The sequence below is a fragment of the Macaca nemestrina genome, chromosome 14, assembly GCF_043159975.1.
Source record: "Macaca nemestrina isolate mMacNem1 chromosome 14, mMacNem.hap1, whole genome shotgun sequence".
Lineage (NCBI taxonomy): Eukaryota > Metazoa > Chordata > Mammalia > Primates > Cercopithecidae > Macaca > Macaca nemestrina.
Window position 1 is genome coordinate 119,606,744 of NC_092138.1, and position 24,879 is coordinate 119,631,622.

The window sequence follows — 24,879 nt, forward strand, 5'->3', positions numbered from 1 at the left end:
ATCATTAAACGTTTAGCTTTGCATCACGAGGGCCTCCTCTGGCCTCCTCTGACCACTCCTCAACCTGCAGTCAGCACTAGTCTGCAGGACACGCGTGGACAAAGTTGATGGATCACGGCCCCCAACGAGGAAGGTGCCAGGCAAGGAGTCGGAGAGCCGGGGATGGAGCAGCCCTCACCCAGGGAGGCGAAGGCCAACAGCGGCCACCACCGAGGGCCTCCCTTCCAACCCTGAGGGCAGCTCACCCAGGGAAGCGAAGGCCGACACCGGCCACCACTGATGGCCTCGAGGGCTCTCCCCACCCAGAAGGCAGCTGCGATCACATTTCCCATAGCACCAAGAGACCCCTGTATTGAGCACAAACCTTTCCAACCTTCGAATCAATAAGGAATCACAACACAGACATTCCCTCAATCCAAATGGCCAGCCCACAAAACAGACACGCAATTATACACATTTCTTGTGGGAAAATCAGTCAGTCCCTGGGGCCTCGCGCCAGGGGTGGGGGAGCATCATGGGGAGATGCCCCAGCCCCAGCCTGGTTCCTCCCTCTACAGCTCCTTTTCCCTCCTCTTCCCCCCACCCCTTCCCACCCCCTCCTAGCCTCAGAGGCTCCTTCCTCAAATTCTTTCCCCTTGATGAAGTCATTCATGCCCAAAATACAAGGCAAAGTCATGGGGGCTCAAGAGAAAATCCATACCGTGGCTCGCGTTTTAGATTCTCTTAAGTTTGAGAATAACCAAGCAAGAATCTTTGGCATGTGAATGTGGTCTGAAGGCATCTGAGCACAATGCCCGGCACTGGCCCGGAGTGGATCATGGGTGTCTCGGACATCTTCGCAACTCTACACCAATTATTTTGAAACACACCAGCAGAATAGAACCATGTGAATAGCTGCTTCTTAGTTAAAAGTAGGAAGAGACTCCAAAAGCTGCCCTCAAGGAACATCCTTCCCACCAGGAGTTTTCTGCATCGGGCCCTTCAGGCACAGGCAAGGCCCCCGGGCCCAACTCCCTCATCCCTGCGTCACAAAGCAGCAAAGACGGTGGGGAATAAAGCAAATGAAGGAGTCAGTCCCGCCCAAAACGGGCTCCAGAAGCCACAGCCACTCTCCCAGTGTGGGAGCCAAGTTCAGAGACCTGGAAACACCAGCGTTCCCAGGGAGGAGGGCAGAACAATGCCATTTCCCTCTAGTTTAGGGAGACACCACCCCACGTCCTCTAGCCTTGATAGAAGAGAGACTTCACATAAATGATTTCAATGACTCCACCACACACAGAAAGTGGGCTAGGGGCTAACACACCCATATAAATGCCTGGCAAAAACACATTAAATGAACACACAGATAAGCAAGGTTCTCCTGTTATCCACCAAATATTCAGAAACAAATCCAGTAAGCAATCTCTTTGCAATCAAAAGACCAATTCAGAGGTGCAGATTAAAAATAAACATACAACTGAACCCTTAATACACCAAGAACCAATTTCCACGGAAGTGTTATCACATCACCACCTCCCAGCTGAAGGAAGCAGCACTGGCCACTGACCAGCTGTCCACTCATGGGTCAGTGAACGAAAGACAGTGCTGTCCAGGACAACGATGAGATGTTAACCTGAAAAGGGCAAAATTGCAGAGGCTGGAGGTACCTCCCAGGTAACCTGGCCCCCTCAGTGGACAGAGGACCCCCGTGGGGCCACAGAGCCCAGAGCTCCAGTGTGTTCGGGGAAAGCACTCAACTGCAAACCTGATGACGTCCGAATGCCTTCTGCCCTTCTGCGTCTCTGCCCCACTAACAGGGAATCCGTGAATGCTAAGGAAATGTAACTCATTTTACAATATATGTAGATTTTTAGCAAATTAAAGATAAACAGTGACAAACTTTGAGAATTAACCAAAATATAGTTCAGTGAATGCCCAAACTCATAGCTAGTCTCCAAGAGGTGATAAGCTGTGTGTGGTGGTTAACGCCTGTAAATCCCAGCAGTTGGGGAGGCTGAGGCAGGAGAATCACTTGAGCCTAGAAGGTTGGGGTTGCAGAGAGCTGTCATTGTACTACTGCACCCAGCCTGAGAAACCGAGTGAGACTGTCAAAAACAAACAAACAAAAACAAATTAAAGGAGTTCAAATGAACTCGCCCATACCCTTTAAATTTTCATTTGGGTACATGGGATGATCTAGTTCCTTTTTCCCTTGCAATACATGAATAATCTAATAATTAAATATAATCTAACAATTATATGGGAAAATTTAATTATTTTCCCATTTCATTATTCCCTATCTCAGGGAAAAAGTTAAAAGTATTCCCTATTTCAGGGAAAAAGCTAAAAATCATTTTAAACCTTCCTTCCACAAAACAGTATACTCAGTCATCTCTATCTGCTTTATCATGTGGAATTCAGCTTCACATGCTTACAATGCAGTTTTTGTTAAACAGCGTTTCTGTAGACAGGCAAGAGAAAGAAACACTTGGTCTATGTAGAAGCAGCAGAAGACACGTTTTAACAGAAAAGGGAGAAGATACCACCGTGTGAATCTGGAAATTCTGTCCTCATCTTGTCCACACACACAGAAAACACCCAAGCACGTGCCTAGTGTCCAACAAGAGCACAGAAAGGATAGGGATCCCTCCAGTTGTTTAATGACCAGCCCCACTTGTCACCGCCACATAACAAAATCCGCACGGCAACTTCAGCACGTTTCTTTCACGATTCCACGGAAATCAGGCTGAAGAACATACAGATGTTTTGCCCACATTTAAAAATCCAAGTGTGGGACTCAGAAATAAAACAAATTATGGGTTCACTTCACTTTTCCAAATTTTTACTTGGAGAAATCTATAAAGATCTTGTCAGTTACATCCTTAAGGTTTTCAATAATTTTTCAATGCAAAGATCGGGCAAGACTTGTAAAGAGGTACACACATACGGCCCAGCGCGGTGGCTCACACCTATGATCCCAGCACTTTGGGAGGCCGAAGTGGACAGATCAAGAGATCAGGAAACCGAGACCATCCTGGCTAACACGGTGAAACCCCGTCTCTACTAAAAATACAAACAATTAGCCAGGCGTGGTGGCGGGTGCCTGTAGTCCCAGCTACTTGGGAGGCTGAGGCTGGAGAATTGCATGAACCCGGGAGGCAGAGCTTGCAGTGAGCTGAGATTGCACCACCGCACTCCAGCCTGGGTGACAGAGGGAAACTGTCTCAAAAAAAACAAAGGAGGTACACACATTCATGCCACATTCTTCTCTCAAAGAGACAGGCCCTTTCTTAAGATTCCAGAAGTAAATGTGGTTGTCACCCTGCTTTTGAGAGGATGGGCTGTGTTTTTTTTTTCTTTTTTTTTCTTGAGACAGAGTCTCACTCTGTCGCCCAGGCTGGAGTGCAGTGGCCGGATCTCAGCTCACTGCAAGCTCCGCCTCCCGGGCTTACGCCATTCTCCTGCCTCAGCCTCCCGAGTAGCTGGGACTACAGGCGCCCGCCACCTCGCCCGGCTAAACAGACTTTCCTCCATGCACCAAGGATGCACCATGGGGGCAGTGCTGCCCCCGCCTCCCCAGTCTCTGCTCAGGGTGGGGCAAGGGGAGCTCCGTTGTCTCCCGTATACACCGTCAACAGGCCAGGTGCTCAGAAGGAGGCTTCCAGGACTCGCTGTAGGCATTCGTCAGCAGGGCAGGCAGTGCCTCGTGCTGGTGGGCATCCAGCAGTAAGGGAGTCTTGCACTTCACTCCCTGGGCCCAGCCCCTGAAAGAGGGGAAAGAGACACCTGTATCGTAACTCATGTGTATTTATAGACACACAGAGACTCTGCAGTGCAAGGTGCAGAACTAGAAGGAATCATGGAAATAAGAGGGAAGACATTTGGTGACGACTGGCAGAGCCACCTCAAGCCTCAGCACTTCCTGCCGGAGCCCTCACTGACCAGACTCCTCCAGGGTCACTGCCACTGCCTTGCCCAGCTCATGACAGGGCAGACAGTGACAGAGCCTCAGAAAAACCTCCCACTCTTTCCTCACCAGCCCAGGGTACGAGCTGTTCATGAGTGTCCCAAAGCCTGAATGCGGGGACACAGAGGTGACTGAGCAGAAAGGGGGACAGCCACAATGGCCGCGGGTGTGCAGACATTGCGGGGCACCCCAGCAGCCCTTTCCGTCTTAAAGAGGACGGCCACTGGTGTGCGGATGCTCCCGCGTGACCCAGCCGTCCTTTCCATCTTATAGGGGAATGGCCACGGGTGTGCAGATATTCCCAGGTGCTCCAGAGACCTTTTCACCTTAAGGAGATTTTCACAGTCTCATATCAGTCTCCAAACTATTCAGTGAGGTTGGAGGAGTATCACTGTGGACCAACACTGATTGGCACCAAGTAAGGGCAATTTTATAACCATGTCTCAACCATGAAACAATCAGGTCTTTGGCCATCTGGTCTAAGCTTTTTCTGTAACAAAGTTGGATAATTAAGTTGAACTTTGGTTTTCCAAAGCTTGTTACAGAAACCACATCTTCCTAGGTGTGGCTCTGTGGTGTCACGAGGGCTCTGGCGTGCTCTGAAATGAATTTGCCACTTCAGCCTACACTCTACTCCCTTGTTTGGTTAAAGAAACCCAAAAAGCAGAATTTGTTTTGGCCAATCGCGTGCTGACCCAACTGCAGAGGTTTTAATTAGAGTACTTTCATTGCATCATAGAAAGCAAAGTCATATAGATCAACTCATTATTACCACTCCAAAGGTTTAGTAAATCTCCAGATAATCAGGCAAACATTTTAAGAAGCTACATTAAGGTTTACAATACTCAAAATTTAAAACTACATCCATGCTTCAAAAAACCACCATTCCCATTTTAGATGGCCAAATGCATATGAGAAAGAAAGAAACGTGCTGAGCGCATTTTTTGGGTAATCTTATGGAGAAACTGCCACTTTAAAAATGGCTCTAGTCCCTGGCTCCAGATGGGTGTGGTGGGTTGCCTCACTCAATTTCAACTCCACCTGAAGCTGGGACACTAGAAATCCATTCCCACACTCCAGGGCACCAGAATTCCCACTTCTGGAAACAGCCAGGAATGCAGACCTGTAGCAGAGAATTCTTTCCTGCCCACCCTAACTGTCCTCTGTGGAAGGCGACAGTCAAAGACAAGTCCATCCCCCTAGGCGCAAATGCACCACGAAGAACCATTTCAAGGTGGGAAGTGATTGATCAGTGGGAACAGGCAGTTTAGCTAATCACTTATAAGGCAGAGAAGGGGGGTTTGAAGGCCTGTACCTGGTCTTGTCCTCGGTAAATGGTCATCCCACCAGTCAGCCTAAGCCACATGGGAACGGGCTTCTTGAAGTAAAAGTGGGGGCGCAGTTGTGGGGAAGGGGAATGTCTTAACCATCACTGTTTTGAAGGATCACAGGGCTCAGGCAATGTTCAGTATTATCACACACCAAGGTTTTTACAGTCTGAAGAAAACTACAGTCCTAAGGTGTCAGTTCTCAAAGTCCTTAAGTTCCTCCTGCTAAGATTCCCAGAGGGTCTCCACTTCTTGCACCGAACCCCAACTTGCACAGGCACCTGCGTCCTTCTCCTGCAGCAAATGCAGATAAGAAGCTGTGGCTCTGCTGCAGTAATGATGCCATGCAGCCCTAACACCCCAGCAGAGCAATGGCTCTGGCCTGAATGTCCCCAAAACCTCATGCTGAAACCATCTCCGAAGGGATACATTAAGAGGTGTGGCCTTTGGGAGGTCCTGCTCTCAGGACCAGGGTTGGTGTCCTTCTTGGGAGGCCTGGAGGAGCCCTCCTGCTCCTCCACCACGTGAGTTCTGACGAGATGACCGCTGCCACGCAAGACCCGGCGAGATGCTGCCGTCTGTGAGCCACAGGCCCTGGGGCACCAGATGTGCAGGTGCCTTGACCTTGGACTGCCTTGACCTTGGACTTTCCAGCTTCCAGAGCTGTGAGCAATAAATGTCTCTTTACAAATCACCCAATCGACAGCAGCCGGACAGAGACAGTAATGTCACAACATGAGTCACTTTCTCAGTGGGCCAGAGGACTCCCCATGAGCCACCACTGTAAAGCAAGAACTCCCTGGAGGATGGAAAGGGGTTCACAAGGAATTCTACCCAGCACCAGGGTGTCTGTCCTTTCTTGCAGGAAGACAGCTGAGCCATGGCAGGAAACTACAGGGTGGGTGGGGCTGGACAGTAATGTGTCACCTGCTCATCTAAGCCTCAGTCTCCTGCCTCTCATCACGACAGTGGGGGTAACACCCCCCTCACCTGAGCTGTTGGGGGAGGTAAGAGTGCTGGGTGATTAACAATTGTTAGTTCCACGGAAATAAGGCAAAGAATCTGCCCCATGTCTTATAAAACCAAATCAGCCCAGGAATTCCACATCACTACTAATTTGCATGGGAAAATACCAGATTCTCCTAAGTTCTGGCATGTCATTTGTATTAATAAAGTTTGCAGAGTTTTCACATACTAAGTATATAAAACAGGAAAATAAATCATGCAATTTGGAGGCTGAAGCAGGAGACTCACTTGAGCACAGGCGGCGGAGTTTGCAGTGAGCCGAGGCCTCGCCACTGTACTCCAGTCTGGGTGATAGAAGGAGACTCCATCTCAAAAAATAAAAAAAAAAAAAGATTTTGCTTCTTCATACTAGTAAAGTGGGCAGACTCTACATGCCAACTCTTATTCAAAGGTCGCCTAACACTGACTCAGGAACTCTGGCCCTGATGTGCTTGGAGTTTTAATCCTAACAGTGTTAAAGACCACTCCCCCAGGAGCTCTGAACAAGTACTCCAGGTATACGCTGAACAAGACCACACACTCTGACCGAAATCTAACTTCCCAGACCCAAACTACAGAACCACAGAAGACACTGCTTCTGTCCAACTTTTTGTTCTGCCATCGTTTGTGTCCATTATTTCCTACAAACCATCTCATTAGAATTTAGGGCACACAAAAGGCCAATACAACAGGGTTACTTTTCAAAGGTTTGGAGGTGAAGAACAGATACAATGCAGTAGCTTCCTATTGCTGCTGCAACAAATTACCACAAATGCAAACCTCCTCTCAGCCCTGGGAGTCAGGAGTCCCAGGGCTGAAGTCAAGGGCTCAGTAGCTTGTATTCCTGCCTGGAGTCTCCCAATTCATAGAAGCCACCATGCAGCTTGGCTCACAGCCCCACACCCCTCCTACCACTGCCCCGGCCTCAGCCCTGCACCCCTCCGGACCCTGCCCCTGCCCCACACTTGCCCTCACCCCCACAGCCCTCTGGCCTCTATCTCGTCCTCAGGTCTCCTCCTCTGAGGCAGACCCTCGTACTGCCTTCTCAAAAGGCACATGTGAAGACACTGGACCCGCCTGGACAACCCAGGGTCCTCCGCCATCTCACTGTCCGTTACACTCACATCTGCAAAGCCTCTTTTGCCATGGAAACTTCATTATACTAACAATCATTTAACAAGTCCATTATAATGATGTGAAAATTGGCATTGTTTTCCTCCTAATGAACAGATCAGTCACCCATGTAACCTATAAATATTTGACTATTAAATATACAATACTGTAGGAGACAGAGATGAGGAAGACGGTTCCTCCCTGAAAGACGACTGGACCCTAGACGGAGGGATAAACATTCTGAACAGAATCAACATAACTCAACATTTGAGTCGGAGAGGTCAAGCAATTAAGACGTTCAAAAAAGCAACCAGAAAGTATGTACTGTGCCTGTAGTTCACATCTGTGCCTGGCGTCATGAGCATGAGCATGCGGACACGCACACAGGGCCCAAGTGTAAGATCAAATATAAGGAGCTTTCCACTGTAGTATTTAACTAGATCTTATTACAAAATAGCCTCCTGATTTTTATCCAAAAAGTTCTCTGTAATTAAGGAAATTAATTTTCCCCTAAAAGGCATTTCTCTAGCTATCATTCCATATAAACTAAATGGGCATATTAAAGAAAAAAGACAAATGTTTGACTTCGGGGGTTTGCCTACGACTTGAATAAGCATGATTTTCTTCTGGCCAAGCAGGGAGCAGCTGGACCAGACTGGAGGGAAGGAAGAACAAATTTCCACTCTGACCTCAGTTGGGCACCAGAGTCTTCCCTGTCAGAATGTGGGTGTGGTGCTTCCCACACACCAGCCTCTGACGAAACTCAGCCCAAGGGTGTGGGAAAAGGCTGTCTACTTCTGAAAAATCTACAAAGTGCAGACACATCAAAAGCTTCAGAAGACTGTAAAGGGCCAAGGAGAACACTACACCCTTGGAGTTTACAGAAAATGGTCAGCCTCACACGTGCCTGAGGTCCAGGGTCAGCTCCCGGCTGCCACGACGCCGTGAACGCAGCCCTGGCTTCCCCTCTGATGCAGAGAGCTGGTCACTCTGCCGGCAGCACTCAGAGCTCAGAACATTCTAGAGGAAAGCAACGTGTCCCTTTTAAAATGGGGAACCGGGACAGCACAACTGAAGCTCTACGACTGTCTCAACTACTGGGTTTCGGGGTAGCATTAGGAAATCGTGAGAATCCAAATCTCAATTTCATACAGATTCCAGATTCACTGCAGGTTCCAGAATTTCCTGAGACATTCTTCCAATTTATCACTCAGGATTCCCTTGCCAAAGCTAATAAAGTCTACATTCCTTACGGAAAACCCACCATAAGCACCACCACAAATAAGATCAACTGACTGACGCCCGCCCTTCGCACCAAACATAGAAACTGTTACTCACACAAGACTGTGCTGGAGGCAGCTCTCAGCTGAAGCCGAATCCGTGAGACTTCATTATCCCCCATTTTGGATCGAGTGTGAAGACTGTCAGCAAACCAGGGCCCCAGTGTAAAGCAGAGAACAGATCCTCTGATGCCTGCCTGAACATTTCCTTCCCACCTCTGTCTTGGATATTGAACACCCTCAGAGCTCCTGAGTCACCCACATTTGCAGGTCATTTATCCAGCCACCAGGATAACACAATTATGCGATAAAAATGCCTTCTCAGGGCTTTGTCGTACTCAACAAAGAAGCTCAGAAGGCTAGGTAAGCGCAAGAAAGGGGGAAGCGTCCTCCAAACAGACAAAAACCAAGGAAAACCGTGCAGAGACTCGAGAGAGAGAGAGCAGAAACACAGCCCGCTGTAGCCTTTCAGGTCCTGCTGGCCGCAGCCCTGCGTTAGGTGGCACCATTTCCACAGATGCATCCTGCTGGGCCCGCTTGAAAGGTCCCGCTTGCGAGACACTCACCCCCACTTCCAGCTCCTGCAAGACCCGCTGCAGCCCCACTCCATCCTGGGGGCCGACTGTGCAAGTCTTCCCGGCGAGACCCCTCAGAGCCTACTCAGTGTCTGAGACTGGGAAGCACCAAGGATCCAGAAAGGCACAATCCCGTTCTCCTCGTGCTGCTTTCTGGGTTCCAAGTTGTCTAACGAGTCCTGCATAAACCCCGGGCTGGGGAGCCAGCCAGGGCCCAGCAGCACCCAGCTCATGCGCTCCACTCACCCCACAGAGGACCACGGAGGCCCCAGCACGCTCTGTCCGCGGGGCAAGACACCAGAAACAGCCACAGTTCAGGGTTCTGACACCCGCCCCGCTGCCGTCATTACCTCCTGGGATCTGAATTCTCATTGGTTGCAAAGGTGATCCCACAGCTCCGCTGCCTTAATTACCTGCTGGGATCTGAAATTGTATTGGTTGGAAAGGGGATCTCATTGCTCAAGCACTCCCTGCTGCCTCCTTGCAAACAACATAAAAAATCCAAAACCCCTCGTAAAGAACGTTTACTATAACCTCAAAACAAGACACATCCCGAGACCAAGGAAGATACACACGCACATCTGACACCCGGTGGACGTCAGTGACCGACGCCACGGCTTCCGTGTGGCGTGTGAAGCAGGAGGCCTGTCACGGTGACTCAGGCTGGGGTCTGAATGGGGGTCTTCCAAGCAACTAGGCAACCAGGACGCACACCCCAAAACCCAAGTCCCCGCACTCATGTACCTGGCAGAAATGCTGCGTGGCCATCGACACCAGTTGTGAACCAAGACCGATCTGTGTCCTGTGGCCCTCACAACGTCCGTACATGCCTGGGCCCAGCAGAGGCCCGCACGGCACCCTGCTCGCCTCCAGTGGGGCTCTCTCCTGCCAAAGGGGATGGCCCTGAAGTCCGTTGAGATTTCCAAAGCTCTACAAAGTCGTGCTTCCTCCTGCTTTTTCAGAAGGCCTAAAGCCCTGAAGACACCAGTGAGAATTGACCTAGCCTCTTAAGGCAGCTCAAATACCTAAACACAGGAACGCTGGACCTCTCTGCCCTCGAGAGCAGCCGATAACACACTGGGCTAAGCAGAAGGTACAGATGTCACATCCAGAAGCCAGTGGCGCTCAAGATTGCATTCCAGGAGCCGCCCATGTGAGTCCCTCCAAGGCTTCCAAGTCCCACTTGATTGTTTTCATCGTATCTCTATAACATCAGAGACACTATATCTCACGGTATCTATGAGATCGTCTCCACTTTTATGAGCACATATGCTCCCTGACTTACCATGGGATGAAACTGTTCCAATAAACCCAGCGTAAGCTGAAAATATCCTAAATAGAAAGTGCATTTGACATCATAGTTTCAACTTACAACGGGTTCATCCAGAGGCAGCCCATCTTGGGCCAAACAATGCACTGAGTGTGACTAGTTCACACCATCACAAGGTTGAAAAAAAAAATCAGATATGTAACAATTGGGAGCCAGGGACCCTCTGTATTGGGGCTCCTGTCTTCAGAGACAACAGAAACCTCTTCTTAGACAAGAATCACAATTTATAATCCTCAAAATGGTAAACTTAGTTTAACAATCTAGACGTTCAAACAAAGCCAAAGTAGGCCCACAAGGCCGTTTGTGCCCTTCACTAAGACGCACGACTCTGTAATAACCCTCACCACAGCCCCTCAGGGTGGGTCCCAGAGGCAGTTGAGGCTTGTGGCTACGGACACTAACGAAACCAAAATCAGAGTACGCAGGTGCAGTCAAGTCATATGACTTCTCCACTAGCATATGCACAAATGTTCATCAGCAAATCTCATCTTCGCTTTACCTCCCTCCCATGACCTAAAAAGGAGTTCACCACACACACCCATACACACACACACCACTTCAAAAACATAATTAGTACTTGCATTCAATTCTGGGCATTCGGAATAGACCTAATGGGTGATTAAATCTCTCCTCCAACCCATTGCTTAGTCTTCTTAGAGGATGAAGGATTTTGCATAACACAAGTCAACATATAAAACATCTGCTATAGAAACAGACTTTCAAGTGGTCCTCATTAGAGTGATTCAACTAATATACAAAGGACCCAACACACAGCACAGTGTATATTAGAAGAATGATTAATTTGTTCCCCTAAAAATCCTAATATCTACACAGAAAAAATACCCAATACACATTTTATCATTCTTTACCAGTATAGTCATACAAAGGAGTATCACAAAAGCAAAAGAACAGATTTGGTTTGACTCACAGTTCTAAGTTTAATATAAAATTGCTAAAACCACCAAGACAAACATGACTATGAAATATTTAACGATCTTCACCTAAATTCAAGTCACCATTCAACCACCAATACCTCTGCTCTCCTTACGGGAACTTTCCAAAAGTAAATTCTGGAATTAACAGGACAAAATTTTCTGGTGATAGAAATTAGGAAGAAATTGGTTGAAGGCCGTTCCTTGGCTGTCAAACTTTTTCTCAATAATATTTTGTAAAATAAAAGCGTCAAACAGATCTTTACATTAACTTACAATCTATCAAGCAATACTGGAGCAAGCTTTAAATATTAGCCACATTCTGTCAGGGCTGACTAACATTAAATCAGTATCAGTCTCATGTCTTGTAGGATCCACAGCTCATCTTCTTAAAACCACTTAAGATTTCATAATTAACTCAATTAAACAATGTAAGTCATCTCCTTGATCTTTGACATGAAGGGGTAATTTTCCCCCAAAATAGTACCTCTTTCCTTGACATGATTTAATCTGTGGTTAGAGTATTTAACAGGATTTCTTTCCTTCTTAGAAAATAAAATATACACCTTTCCAATATGAAAAACTCTAACTGATGATGCCATAGCTTACCCAGGTCAAAAGCATTTTTTTTTTAAGTTAAAAAAAGAACCTAACTGCATCTTTGGACCTTATGTGAGGTAGTGTCCAGGGTCACTGGGACCTCTACTTGGCCAGTGTAGCTGGGTACCAATTAAAGACAGAAACCCAAGCATTCACTCAAAGCCCCTTCCCAGCTGTTCATCCTAGTGGAAGAAGCCATGAGTACAAACGAATGCGGCATTCTACGGAGGGCTTTGGGGATAGGCTGCTTGAGAACATCAAAGTGGCTCACGTCCCCCGAGTATAAAGCCAGTGACTGCTCTCAGCTTCCATCCACAGTAGCCAAGGTCTAGAATCACCTGAGTGCCCGTCAACAGGGGATGAAGGGAACGTGGCCCGAACACACACAGGAGCAATACTCCACCACACAGCGGAGAGCCCTGTCATCCGCGGCAGCATGGATGGAGTTGGAGGACATTACGTTAAGCAAACGAGTCAAGCAAGGAAACGGCGCATGTTCTCACTCATAAGCAGGAGCTGAGAGCAGATCTCATGGAGGCCAAAAGTAGGTGGTCGACAGGGCCCAGCAGAGCCCACTCATAAGTAGGATGGGCAGAGGCTGGTAATGTGCACAAACACACAGCCTAATGGGAACACGAGACCTACTATTGATAAATCAGCAGGGGGATGGCAGTGGGTCATCTACTGTGTATTTCAAAACAGCTAGGAGAGAATAACTTAACATAACCAGCACAAGGAGAAGAAACTAAAGTGAAAGACATCCCAAGTACACAGATTTCGTCAATATAGGGGTGAATCAAGGTATCACATGCACTCTGAAAATATGTACGTATATTATGTATCAACAGAAACAAAAACCAATGACAGAACCATTTGCGAAGCACGTGCAGGAGAAGAATGGGAAGCCTGACATGGTGTGGCTGTGTGTCCCCACCCAAATCTCATGCTGAACTCTAACCCTATGTTGGAGGTGAGCCCTGGTGGGAGGTGATTGACTCATGGGGGTGGTTTCTAATGGTTTAGCATAATCCCCCAAGTGCTGTCCTCATGATCGTTCTCCTGAGATCTGGTTGTTTGGAGGTGCATGGCACCTTCCCCTTCACTCTCTCTCCCCTTCCAGCCATGTGAAGACATGCCGGCCTCCCCTTCACCTTCCACTCTGATTGTAAGTTTCCCCAGATGTAGAAGCCTGTACAACCCACAGAACTGTATGCCGATTAAACATTTTTTTCCTTATTACCCAGCCTCAGATAGTTCTTTATAGCAGTGGAACAACAGTACAGCCCTCAGGACCAGCAATGTTTTCCTTCTACCCAGCGGCCAACAAGGTCCTACACCGTAGCTGGTTTTCCAAAGCTTTGCCAGAATGCTGAAGCTGTTTTGGGGATACTAACTTTCCCCATCTCTGGCAAACCAGATGGGGCATCCTATTTGCCTCTTACCACCTTTCTCAGAGAAACCCCACCTCTGAAACAGCCTCCACCAGGGGCCTCCTTCAGCAGCAACAAAGCTGAGTGTTCCTTGCACTTCCCTTCTTCTGAACAAGTAAACATCTTAAGCTTGTTTTTCCATCTTCCCAGCTCATTGAAAAAAAATCTTATGCTTTCTATTTTCCTGACACACACACATGGAAGAGAAGTGCCGTGAGGGCAGGGGCTCTTGTTTTCCCGGATCTGAGCCTGGCCCTCAAACACTAGCCGAATACTAACACGATATCCAGAGGCAGAAATGCAAATATCCATATGACTTCAAATACCCTAAGGACCTAACAGGCCGAGTGGCCCATGTAACTATGGTGTGCTGGGCCATTCAACTGGTGTCCAAATCCCTGTCCAATTGAGCTCTTTAATTTCGAGACTTTTCAGACAGCTGTTTTGTTGTTGTTGTTGTTCTGTTTTGTTTTTATTAAAGGGATATGTTACAATTATAATCAAGAATATCCCAGGCCGAGTGTGGTGGCTCTTGCCTGTAATCCCAGCACTTTGGGAGGCCAAGGTGAGCGAATCACCTGAGGTCAGGAGTTCAAGACCAGCCTGGCCAACATGTTGAAACCCCGTCTCTACTAATACAAAAATGAACCAGCCATGGTGGCAGGCACTTATAATCCCAGCTACTCAGGAGGCTGAGGCAGGAGAATGGCGTGAACCAAGAGGTGAGGCTGCAGTGAGCCAAGATCGTGCCACTGCATTCCAGCCTGGGCAACGCAGCAAGACTGTCTCAAAAAAATAAAAATAAACCAATACTCCCAGTTAGTTCTTCACCAATGTCAGATACATCAGTTTAAAGAAAAATATGAAAGCATGTTTTTATATTTCAGTGTTGAATTTAACCATATCTTTTAACCATACCTTTTAAGAAGATATGAAGATAGAACTTCCTCAAGGATTGGGGGAGAGAAAAGCAGTTAAGAAAATCTTAAAACCTCAGGAGAAAAACAAGTATGGGTTAAGACCTCAAGGCAAAACTTTTTCTTTGCACTTTGATTTCAAAAGAACAGAGATGCCCAAATTATGAACTCTCCCATCTGCATTTTATATTCGTCTGTGTCCTTTGAAAGGCTGGAGATGGGATCCCAGGTTCCAAAGTGCCTGGCCGTGGCTCACATCAGGCGGCATCTTTCACAGCCGTTTACTCCCCTGACTCTGCCTAGAGAGGTCTGTGGCCCAATTTACAAAAAAAAAGGTCCTAATTTACTCACGTTCATCACTTTGAGCAGAGTCTCAAGAAATGAGGCAAATATTGACACTCCACAGAAGCAAGTACTCTCTTCCTAAAAGTCAAGTGTCAGGTTCCCATGAGCCAGGCAGCTTGCGTACAGAAAGCACTGGCTGACTTGCTGGTTTAATGTTAAATGCATTTAAAATATTAAGTGATCAAACCCCCCTCCCAGTGGGTGTGCGCGTTGAGCTGGCTGCAGTAGTGATGCAGACCACGTTCTTTCCTTTGGTTTTGCTTCAAGCAGAGCACCCCACACCCAGGAAGAGGCCGAAGGATGGCATCGAGGTCTAGGACAGATTTAAGGAGAGCTGCAGGCTGACTGCCTCATCTGCAAATAGTCTCTCATTTCAGAGAAAATCACTGAACAGAGTTCATAACACGTGAATTTTTAAAATTCATATTTCTAATTTCATCCCATTAGAACTTTTGAACCTCCACCTCCCACCTAGAGAACGTCAGCTCAAGCCGATCACAGCGCAGTGCGATTTTCTATAAATAATGTGCACGCCTGCATCTGAGCTGAGATGTGAATGTCTGGAATGTGCCTGCCAGGCCCAGGAGGAACTGCAGCAAGTGTGGGGACACAAGCCGCTAAGGAATCTGATTTGGAGGGAACTGGAGGCAACTAAAACTAGGTCCACTGGTTTTTCTTGGTAAGGTTTGACCAGGCAAACTGTTATCACTGTTGCTAATTTATGGTAATTGGCATGGGGACTTAACAGTAAGTAATTAGAGCAATTACAGAATTTGCTACTCAATTACAATGGCACAGATTCCTGAGAATGGAAGATCTGTTGCCCAGGAATAGAGTTCAAGAGGTCCTCCCCATGCTCCGAGGAACATGGCATTTCCACGCAGCCCTGCTTTGGTCCCTGGCCACCACCATCCTGATCTCGGCCGTCTGATGGCATCAGTCCCCAAAGCTGGAAACACCTGACACCTCTTGTCACCCTCCCATCTGCCCTGCCTTCCTCCAGTCCGGGATATTCAGGGATGCCCACATACAGGACCAGGAAACCAGGGTTATCCCAAACCAGTGCCTGCATTCAAAGTCCTCCACGGCAGCACAATCACCAATGGCCAATACTCCCAGAACCTTCCACCTCAAAACGGGAGCACATCTGGATTCAAGCTGACAATGCTGCATTCTCTTTGCCATGTACACATGGAGGCATGTCAGGTTCCACCTAAAGGTATCAGGTTCCACGCTGCTCAGGAGCCCAAACCTAGTCACTCTGCATGATCTCAATTCACCATCCACAGAGAAGCCTGCAGTTTTCCTCTGGTGCACGGTGTGGATGGTGGATGGTGGATGCATTTCCCCTGAAGACTCGGAAACAGAAGCCTGGCCAAGGAGGCCAGTCACCCCAGCCCCTGCAAGGCCCGGACGTGACCCTCTGCTGTCTGCACACAGTACCCAAGTCTAGCAGTGCTGGCTCTGTGGTGGGATCCATCTGGGCCTGCAGAGGACCCGGGGCACAGGAACCGTGCAGCCTGGCTGCAGCCGGAGGCCTAAGGGATCCCCACGAGGCTCTCCAGCCTAGGTGCCCTCACCACAGGCAGAGCCATGCAAGAGAGTTGCCTGCTGAACTGGAAACGCCCCAATCTGCTCAGCCAACACAGAAAGACAACAGCCACCTACAGCTGCTGAGCCCCGAAACGTGGCCACTGGGCCTGAAGGGTTGAATCTGGAATTTCATCTGTGAAGTTCTTTTCAAATGTGTTTAGCTATGTAATCAAATCTTTATTCTAATTCAATTTAAAGGAGCCTCTGGCTATGGGCTCCCTTCTCGGGCTTCACAGCTCCAGGGAGTAAGAATGGGAGAGAGAGAGGCCCAGAGCCTCTCTGCATTCTCCACGTTAATTCAACAAGTCATCATAAGGAAAGGCACTCCAGCAGGAGAGGTGTACACGGGAAGAACTGGGTTGGCCCTGACAAGCATGACCCCCATGGCATCACAGCTGCCTCAGGCAACAGGCAAAAGACAATGATGCCCACCTGGACAGGCCACCGGATGTGATGATGCACCCCCAAGCCCTAGTCCCACAGCAGCCAGAGACCACCCGCTGCTCATCCCGGCTGAAACAGGCAGAGCTACCCGAGCTATCAAAAGCAGGAAGAATTAAGGAAGCGATTCCCACGACACACGTGACACTCCTTGGAGACAGACACAGGCTTCGCTGTGAAAGTGCAGAGGACGGTGGAGTCCCTAGGCAGGCTGCTTCTTCCAACGATCAGGAAGAAACCAGATCCATTTCCTTGTAGGAGAATCATTTGTACCGTGATTAGACAGAAGACAGAAGGTGGCTGATGTTATCAAATCATCAAGCACCTCACGGCTGCTTCTCCAAGGAAGGCCTGGAAACTTGCAGCCACCCGCGTAGGGGCCGCAGTGTTTACAATGGAGATACGGGTGACCGAGGTCTGGCTTCCTCAGGGAAGCTACATTTGAACTTTCACCACTGAGGAATCGGTCATTTACAGTCACTCACCCTCAATGCAGAAGAGGGCTCAAGACACTGCACCAGACTTCAACACTCAGGGTTGGGGTTAGGGTCAGGGTCAAATTCACAAGTTTTACAAGATGTATTTCCTTGGGATGCCAGAAGAGATGCAGCTTCACACCCCCGACCTCCATGGTTTGCTTAGCCCCTTCACCAGTGGATCTCACCAACAGATGACACATCCACGCCTCATCCATGGCAGCACAGAAAACCACTTGGAAGACAGCCACTCCCACCAAGCTTCCTGACTTTGGTGTTTAAAATCTGCATCTCATACGTGAGATTACACTCCTCCGAACAACGACATTGCCACTGTCATTTCACCCAAAAGGGCTTTAGGAAGTGACACGCGGTCCAGACGCCAGAGGTCGCCGGCCGCCTTACTCTAGCCTAATTCCTTTGTGCCTGTATGGAGGCTTCACAGATACAGCCCATTAATGACCGTATGACAAGCTCAGGGCATAGACGAACTCAGTGCTGAATTTTTTCCATTTATCACCCTTTGTTTTGTCCAGAAGACAGCTGAGAAAGGCGGGGGCAGATCATCTCCTCGAGTGTAATGACTCTAGCCACTTCTCTTCACCCCAGGTCACCACTCAGTCAACACCCTTTTGAGAAACCAAAGCAATTCTGTTCCCTTCACTCTGGGTTCCAAGCACTAAATTCCTCCATTTTATCAATTAGATTATCAAGCAGCCGTTTGTAATCTGGACTGCAATCTGATACGAAATTTAAAGCTAATTTAAGTTGCGGTAATAGCTCCTATTCACATTATAGATAAGGCATGAATGAAAACTTTAATCTGTTCATAGGACCAACTTTGTAAACAAACCAATTATTCAAGCAATGATTGTCTTCAGTTAGATGCAAATTACTTTGCTCATAAAAGATTTTCCAGTAGGAATTTTTAAATCCATGGTCTGTCTTTTCTGAGCCTGTCTCTGCACCTTCCCCTGAGTGCACAGCAGGACTTCTCAGGGCATCCCATCAGCAGACCCACTGAAGAGAATAAGCCCGCAGCCCGCAGCCCCCAGCCCAGGAATCAAGTCCGAGCCCCAGCAGCCCCTCGTCCAGCCGGGGCTTCCTCACCAGCACAGCACCCAGAGGTCTTCCAGGTTTAATGCCACGTGTGCGTGGAAAGTAGAGTGCTGGAAGGAACACAATAGACATTCAACAATGCAAATTCCCCCCTGGAACAGCCCAGCAATCCTCTACCTTCCCCAAAGTACCCATGCTAGGCAGGCGTAGAGTCCAATGGGGGTGCCTAGGAATCGGCATTTAACACTATTCTGATGAATAAAAGTTTGAGAGGTCGGTCAGCGAGAGGCTGTCGTGGCCTCCACTCATTTGCAGGCTCTGAAGAGACACAGATTCAGGTAACAGGCCAGACAGGACAGGACAAGGATGAGGAGGTGGAGGGCAAATTCCATGGACCACCATCCGCCCCGCCATCCCCACTGAGACTCCGTGATTTAAAGAGAGGCAAAGCCAGGGAGAAAAGATGCCCGCACCACACGAGCGACTGAGATTTCACCTAAAGCACGCAGCATGTGGCTGAGGGCCAAGGTTGGGCAAGCCAGGAGCACAGAACGGGGTTCACTGGCCCAGAGGTGTCTCCCACACCCACACCCCGTGCAGACCTCCCAAGCACTGCCTGTGTCTCCTGCCTGGTTTAGTTCCTCCCCGCCTTCTACTGTGTTGGTTTCTCAGCCGCCACCCACCACCACACAACCCTCTCTACAAGCTTGGTGGACTGAAAAGAGCGGGGGCGGGTAAGATCTGGGCTCTGGGGCCAACGTCCTGCCGGAGACATTAGTTCCAACCCACCTAGCTGTGATGTGAGCCCCCGAGATTTCTCAAATGTGAGATGGGAAGGTAACTGAACCCACTCACCAGGACGGCTGTGCAGACTGAGATTACATATAGCCACACCTCGGCATCCACCACACGTGGGACCCCAGTCGTGTTGCCCCTGATGGGAATCCCTCTATCTATGCCCCTTCTGCTACCAGAGCCAACTCCCAGCAGTAGCTGTGGAGGGTGCATCCTCTATTCCCACTCCACTCCCCTCCCATCGCTCCACGCCGTGCCCTGCCACGCAGCGGCCACCAGCAAATCCGGCCCCACTGGATAACCGACCACCAGCCCCCCCCTCACTTTGGGGCGTCTTCCACTTGCAGTTCTGAAGCAGGCCGAGAAACCGCCCTCAAGGGCAGTCACCTGTTCCTTATTGCATGTAATGACCTGCCACGCAGGACCACCAGCAAACCCAGCTCCACCATCCAGGCTCCTGTGGATTAACCGAACCCCCACCCCCCACCTTGGAGCGTCTTCCACTTGTGGTTCTGAAGGGGGCCGAGAAACCGCTCTCAAGGGCACTCACCTGTTTCTTATTGCATGTAATGACCTGCCAAGCAGGGCCACCGGCAAACCCAGCTTCACCGTCCAGGTTCTGGTGGGTAACTGCCCCCGTCCCCCGCTTCCTCCTGGGGTGTCTGGGAGGCTCAGAAACTGCCCTCCACGGGCACTCACCTGTTCCTTATTGCACTAATACCTCATTTACAGAAATCCACTTTGACTTTCCAGCACTGCAGTTGTGACAATTTAGCAATCCTGCTTGCAAGCTACAAGAGCTTGAGGTCACGTCCACCTCACCAGTATCCCAGAGACCCAGCACTATCCCACTGTGTTTAAAATTCCAAAATACTCCTGCAAAATGCTACTGGCATTTGCTTTGCACATAAAATGCTAACAACCTTCAAGTGAAACAAATATCTTCAACAGTTTGGTACAATGACATGTGAGTTACACATCTGCCAAGTTGTAAAGCCTCATGCATTTATAACATTTTATGTACGGTCAAATGGTTCATTAATATAAATTATGAGAATCTCTAAGAAACAGGTTTCTTCTGGCATTAGATGACCAAAGGAAAACTGGGTTCTGGCTGGCTTGCGGGCCTGTAGAGGCAGACATATCTGCTGACACAACCAAGCTCCTTCCCACTGATGTGGCCTCATCCCAGGCCCCTCACCCGGATGCCTGCAGGCCCCTGGAGGAGCAAGCCTGACCTGTCCACATTTCTCAAATGCACAGCTGTTGCTCACACTGCAGATAGAGTTCAAGGCAAGAGCAGGCCACCATGCTAAAAATACCACGCAGCGTCCACGCCAGGTGACGGTGGTTTTCACTCCATCCCAAAGCCCCATGTATGAGTTTACAGCCATGATTACCACATGGATTTTTAGACCCTCAAGACATACTTTGTTTCCTTTTATGCAACAAAGTTAAAAGACTATCACTCAGATATAGGCTCTGAAACTGTGGAATAATTATTTGGGAACAGAGCCTCTGCCAGGTCAGGATTAGCACTTGGGACAACACCCCGTGACCTCGGTCCACACAAACCCATCCAGACCAGAAGCCTCCCGCACTGTCATTTCTGTGGATTTCTGTAAACGAGGTATTACTGCAATAAGGAATAGATGAGTGCCCTTGGAGGGCAGTTTCTGAGCCTCCCAACCACACGGCCATTTTCAGGCTGAAGCCGCACCACCTCCAGAAACACTGTCCCTCGCCGAGGTGTGCCTGGCTTCTCCCTTTTTCCAAAACTTAACAAAACCTGAAAAGGACAGGTCTGTGTAGAAAAACACAAACTACTTGCGATTCCTCTTCCCAGTTCACGCTGTAGGAAGCTCGTCTCGGCCCTCACCGTGTTCTGACTGTGGCTTGGTTCCCATAAGAAATAAAGTCAGAATTCTAGTCCCTGTCTCCTGGGCAGTGTGGCAGGCATACATACCTTCAGTTATATGAGGAAAGGCGTGGCGAGCCCCCTTCCTTCAGTAAAACTGCACAGTTCCCAGAACCCTGATGCCATCTCCCTCACACCACTGTGAACACCTGGACAGAGCACATTTCAATGCGTGCACCTTTGTGGGCTAGTTTTCTATTTCTCCACTAAATCACCCCAAATTTAGCGCCCTAAACTCTGACTTATTTTCTCACATTTCTGGAAGCTGGAGTTCAAAACAGGTCCCACCATCTAACGTCGAAGTGGCGGCAGGGCTGGCTCTGGGGAAGCGACCGTCTCCTTGCCTCCCGCAGCCTCTAGAGGCTTCTGCATCCCCTGGTCCATATGGCACCCACTGTCTTCAGGACCCACAGCGGCTCTGACGGCCCCTCAACTGGAAGACGCAGAAACGTCAGGAGCCCGGGAACCTAGTGCTAAGGCCAAGCCTCCCCACCCTCCCAGCTCCTCACACACTCCCGTGTGAGCTAATATAGATTCCACTTTAACTAGTGTCACCTGTGTAAGGGGTAAGTGCCCAGCTGTGAACTGGTTAACCTCGCCCACACAAACCCCGAGAATAAACTCACAGGCCATGGACCACTCCACAAGCAATAAGCGACCACCTGCTCAGGGACCTCCATGCCCCAGCAGAGCCCTCCGGTACCTCCTTGTGAGCTCAGACTGGCAGCAGGGTTCTGCAGCGCCAGAGGGCCCTGGATAAAAAAGACAGCTCCCATATCGGGAGGCACCGCCCGCGGTTGGGTTCCCAGTACTTTAATAGCCCAGGTGGACAAGCCGGGGCGCATGCAACCCCATCACCAGAATAACGGCTGCACGTGGCGAGTGCACGGGTGGCCACCACTCAGCCCAGCTGGCCGCGCTAAGCACATCACCACCGTGACGCCCAATCAGATTGAACTGCTGGAACAGTCCCAGCATCGGCCCCCAAGAACATTCTGGATCACAATTCAGAGTAGTGATTGCGATCAGGGCCACATGTGGCTGAATGTTTTTACAGGAGGACACCACAGCTGGACTGACGCCACAGCTGGATCTGGCTGGACTGAGAGCATTTCCCACTGTACATTCTTACAACACCATTTTATTTGCGCTTTATTAAACTTCTATGGCTTTTTTCTGCTTATCTACTTTATGGGAGTGTTTCTTGTTCTTCTGACTGCGGTGATACTTCAAGCTACAACTATCAATGTGTAAATTAGTTTGGAAGTCGCCTTATCATTAAACATTTCACAAGCAAGCAGTCAGAGGCACCTAACCCGGAGGCCTCTTTTCTTCTCTGAGCCAAAGCTACCTTGGACTCAAAGAAAATGGCACATGGAGGGGGGCTGGATCTCCAGCGCCCATTCCTAGGGAGCCTCCTGGGGAGCAGATATGGAGGGAGAAGCCCTGGGTTATGGCACTGTCGTACTAAAGAAAAGTCTATTTGGGTAATGTAAGCACCAGACTTAAGAGATTAAGCAAACCATGAAAAGAAACTACTAACCACAGCTTCTCCAAAACAGAGCTAAACTCCCTTTAGTTTGAATTGGAAAAGCAGAAGTGATGATCAGGATACAAAAAAAAAAAAAAAAAAAAGAAAGAAAAAGACAAAAAGAAATGACACAGTATCTGAACACAGGAGAATAATCAAGGGCCACTGTCTCTTCCTGTGTCAGTGGGAGCCTCGCATCTAAGCTGGATTTAGAAGGTTGCTACTTTGGACTGAAAGGTATCCCCAACTCTAGTTTGTAAGCAAGTGGAGCAGAATGCTTCAATTATTTCAAGGTTTAGCGGTAAAGCTCTGCAACTCTTACAACCATTTTAATTGGTGTGAATTTTAAAGTGACTCAATCTGTTGGCTGGAGTATCTAACGGCTTAACCACGGGGTCACGTTGGAAAATTTTTCCAATTGCTTTTGTTTTTCCTACTGAAGATGCATTTGAACGTTCTTGTAGTTTGCAGTTGGCTGGTTCTGATGTTTGGTCCTGAGGAAGCCCAAGTATCCGTAGAGGAAGAATCTGAAACCTCAAGCCACTCGAGTGCTGTCTGGGCAGATGGAGACCCCAACCCGAGGGCCACTGACGGGCTCAGCATGGGCGCAGGGCCGCCCGATGCAACAGGCCACGTATTTGCCGGTTACAAAACATCATAAGCACACACCCCCAGGTGTGCACACACGCTCTGTACACATCTGTCCCTATCAACACCAGCACACACCCCCAGGTGTGCACACACGCTCTGTACACGCTCACGTCTGTCCATGCCAACGACAGCATACACCCCGAGGTGTGCACACACGCTCTGTACACATCTGTCCCTGCCAATGCCAGCACACATCCCCAAGGTGTGCACACACATTCCATACGCGCTCACATCTGTCCCTGCCAACGCCGGCATACACCGCCAAGGTGTGCACACACGCTCTGTACACACTCACATCCCTCCCTGCCAATATGAGCACACATTCCCAGGGGTGCACACAGGCTCTGCACATACTCATGTCTGTCCCTGCAGCCTGAGTCAAACAGTCACAGAGAGGCAGAGGAGGAGGAAGAAGGATGCGATGGGCACTAAGGTCCTGGGCCAGTTCCCCTCCCTACCTCGGGAGAGACCCCTCATGTGATCCTGCCATCACTCACCCTTCCGCCTCCATCCTCCATCCTCCCACAGGGATCAGGAGGATGCCCACTGCACAGAGCTGTGATGAGCATGAACAGAAGATGGCAGGAGCTCACGCCAAGGTGCTGAGCACGGGGCCTACGGAGTGCTTCTTTCTGCTGTGGCTGACATCATCAAACAGAGACTGACACAGCTTCTGCAGAGAATGCCACTTGCTAAGAAACTGAAACGTGTGACCTAGGAGCCTGTGAAGGTCTAAGAACAAACCAACAAACCAAACGGTTTTGTTTGTTTTTCAAACACCATAGCCTGTTTTTTCTTTTTTTTCATGCTCTACCTTGGGTATCATTTAGTTAAATTTCAAAGTAAGTCCAATAATTACACAAAATCACAGGACTGAGCATGGAGCATTGTTTCACTTCATGTCCTCCAGCCTTTAGGACACATTAAGGAAAGACATGATTCCAGGATTCCCATTAGAAAGGCTGCCCTGAGGCACCTGCTGGGGCAGCCAAATTGCAGCTGTTGATGCTGCCCCCAAGCTGCTTGGATGAAGCAGAAGATTCCGGAGATCTCCTCTCTTCTGCCCCTTGTCCAGGAGAGAAGGTGGGGGGAGAAAGGTGAGAGAAGATAGGAAGAAGGAGAGGGGAAGGAGGGAGAGAGGAGGGGAGAGGGAGGGAGAGAGGAGGGGGGAGGGAGGGATAGGGAGAGGGAGGGAGGAGGGGCATGTTCCATCCACCAAGGCAGCTACACTGCAGAGAGAATGGAGGGTGTGTTGCCTCTCAGGACAGCAAGTTCAAGCTGTTTATAATTGTTAGCATAAACAGTGACCAGCTGAGGACAGGGCTGTCATTGGAGTTGACGTTTTATTTTCATAGTTGATATTGGGGACCTGGACCTAAAGCAGCGTGCCTTGCCCTTTTGCCAGATGGGCCTATGCTTCTCTATACTTGAGTCTATTTGACTAAATACCCGATATTGACTAGGAATTATGACGTGTAGGATACCCCTTACCACAGTAACATCAAACTCATATTCTAAATGCAATTTATTCAGGGACTGGCTTCTAACTCTGGGTGGGAATGTTAAGCTCAGTCCAGTTCAATTCAGTAAGCATTTATCAAGAAACTCCTAGAC

The 24,879-nt window shown here is 49.0% G+C and overlaps 1 long non-coding RNA gene across 1 annotated transcript in view; it reads right to left on the bottom strand.

The window, feature by feature from the left end:
- LOC139358253 (uncharacterized) overlaps positions 1-22,661 on the bottom strand; it is a 127,959-nt gene extending 105,298 nt beyond the window's left edge. Inside the window, exon 1 of the long non-coding RNA XR_011612941.1 lies at positions 21,338-22,661. This is a non-coding gene — a long non-coding RNA (uncharacterized lncRNA). The remainder of the gene's footprint in view (positions 1-21,337) is intronic.
- Positions 22,662-24,879: the final 2,218 nt, after the last annotated feature.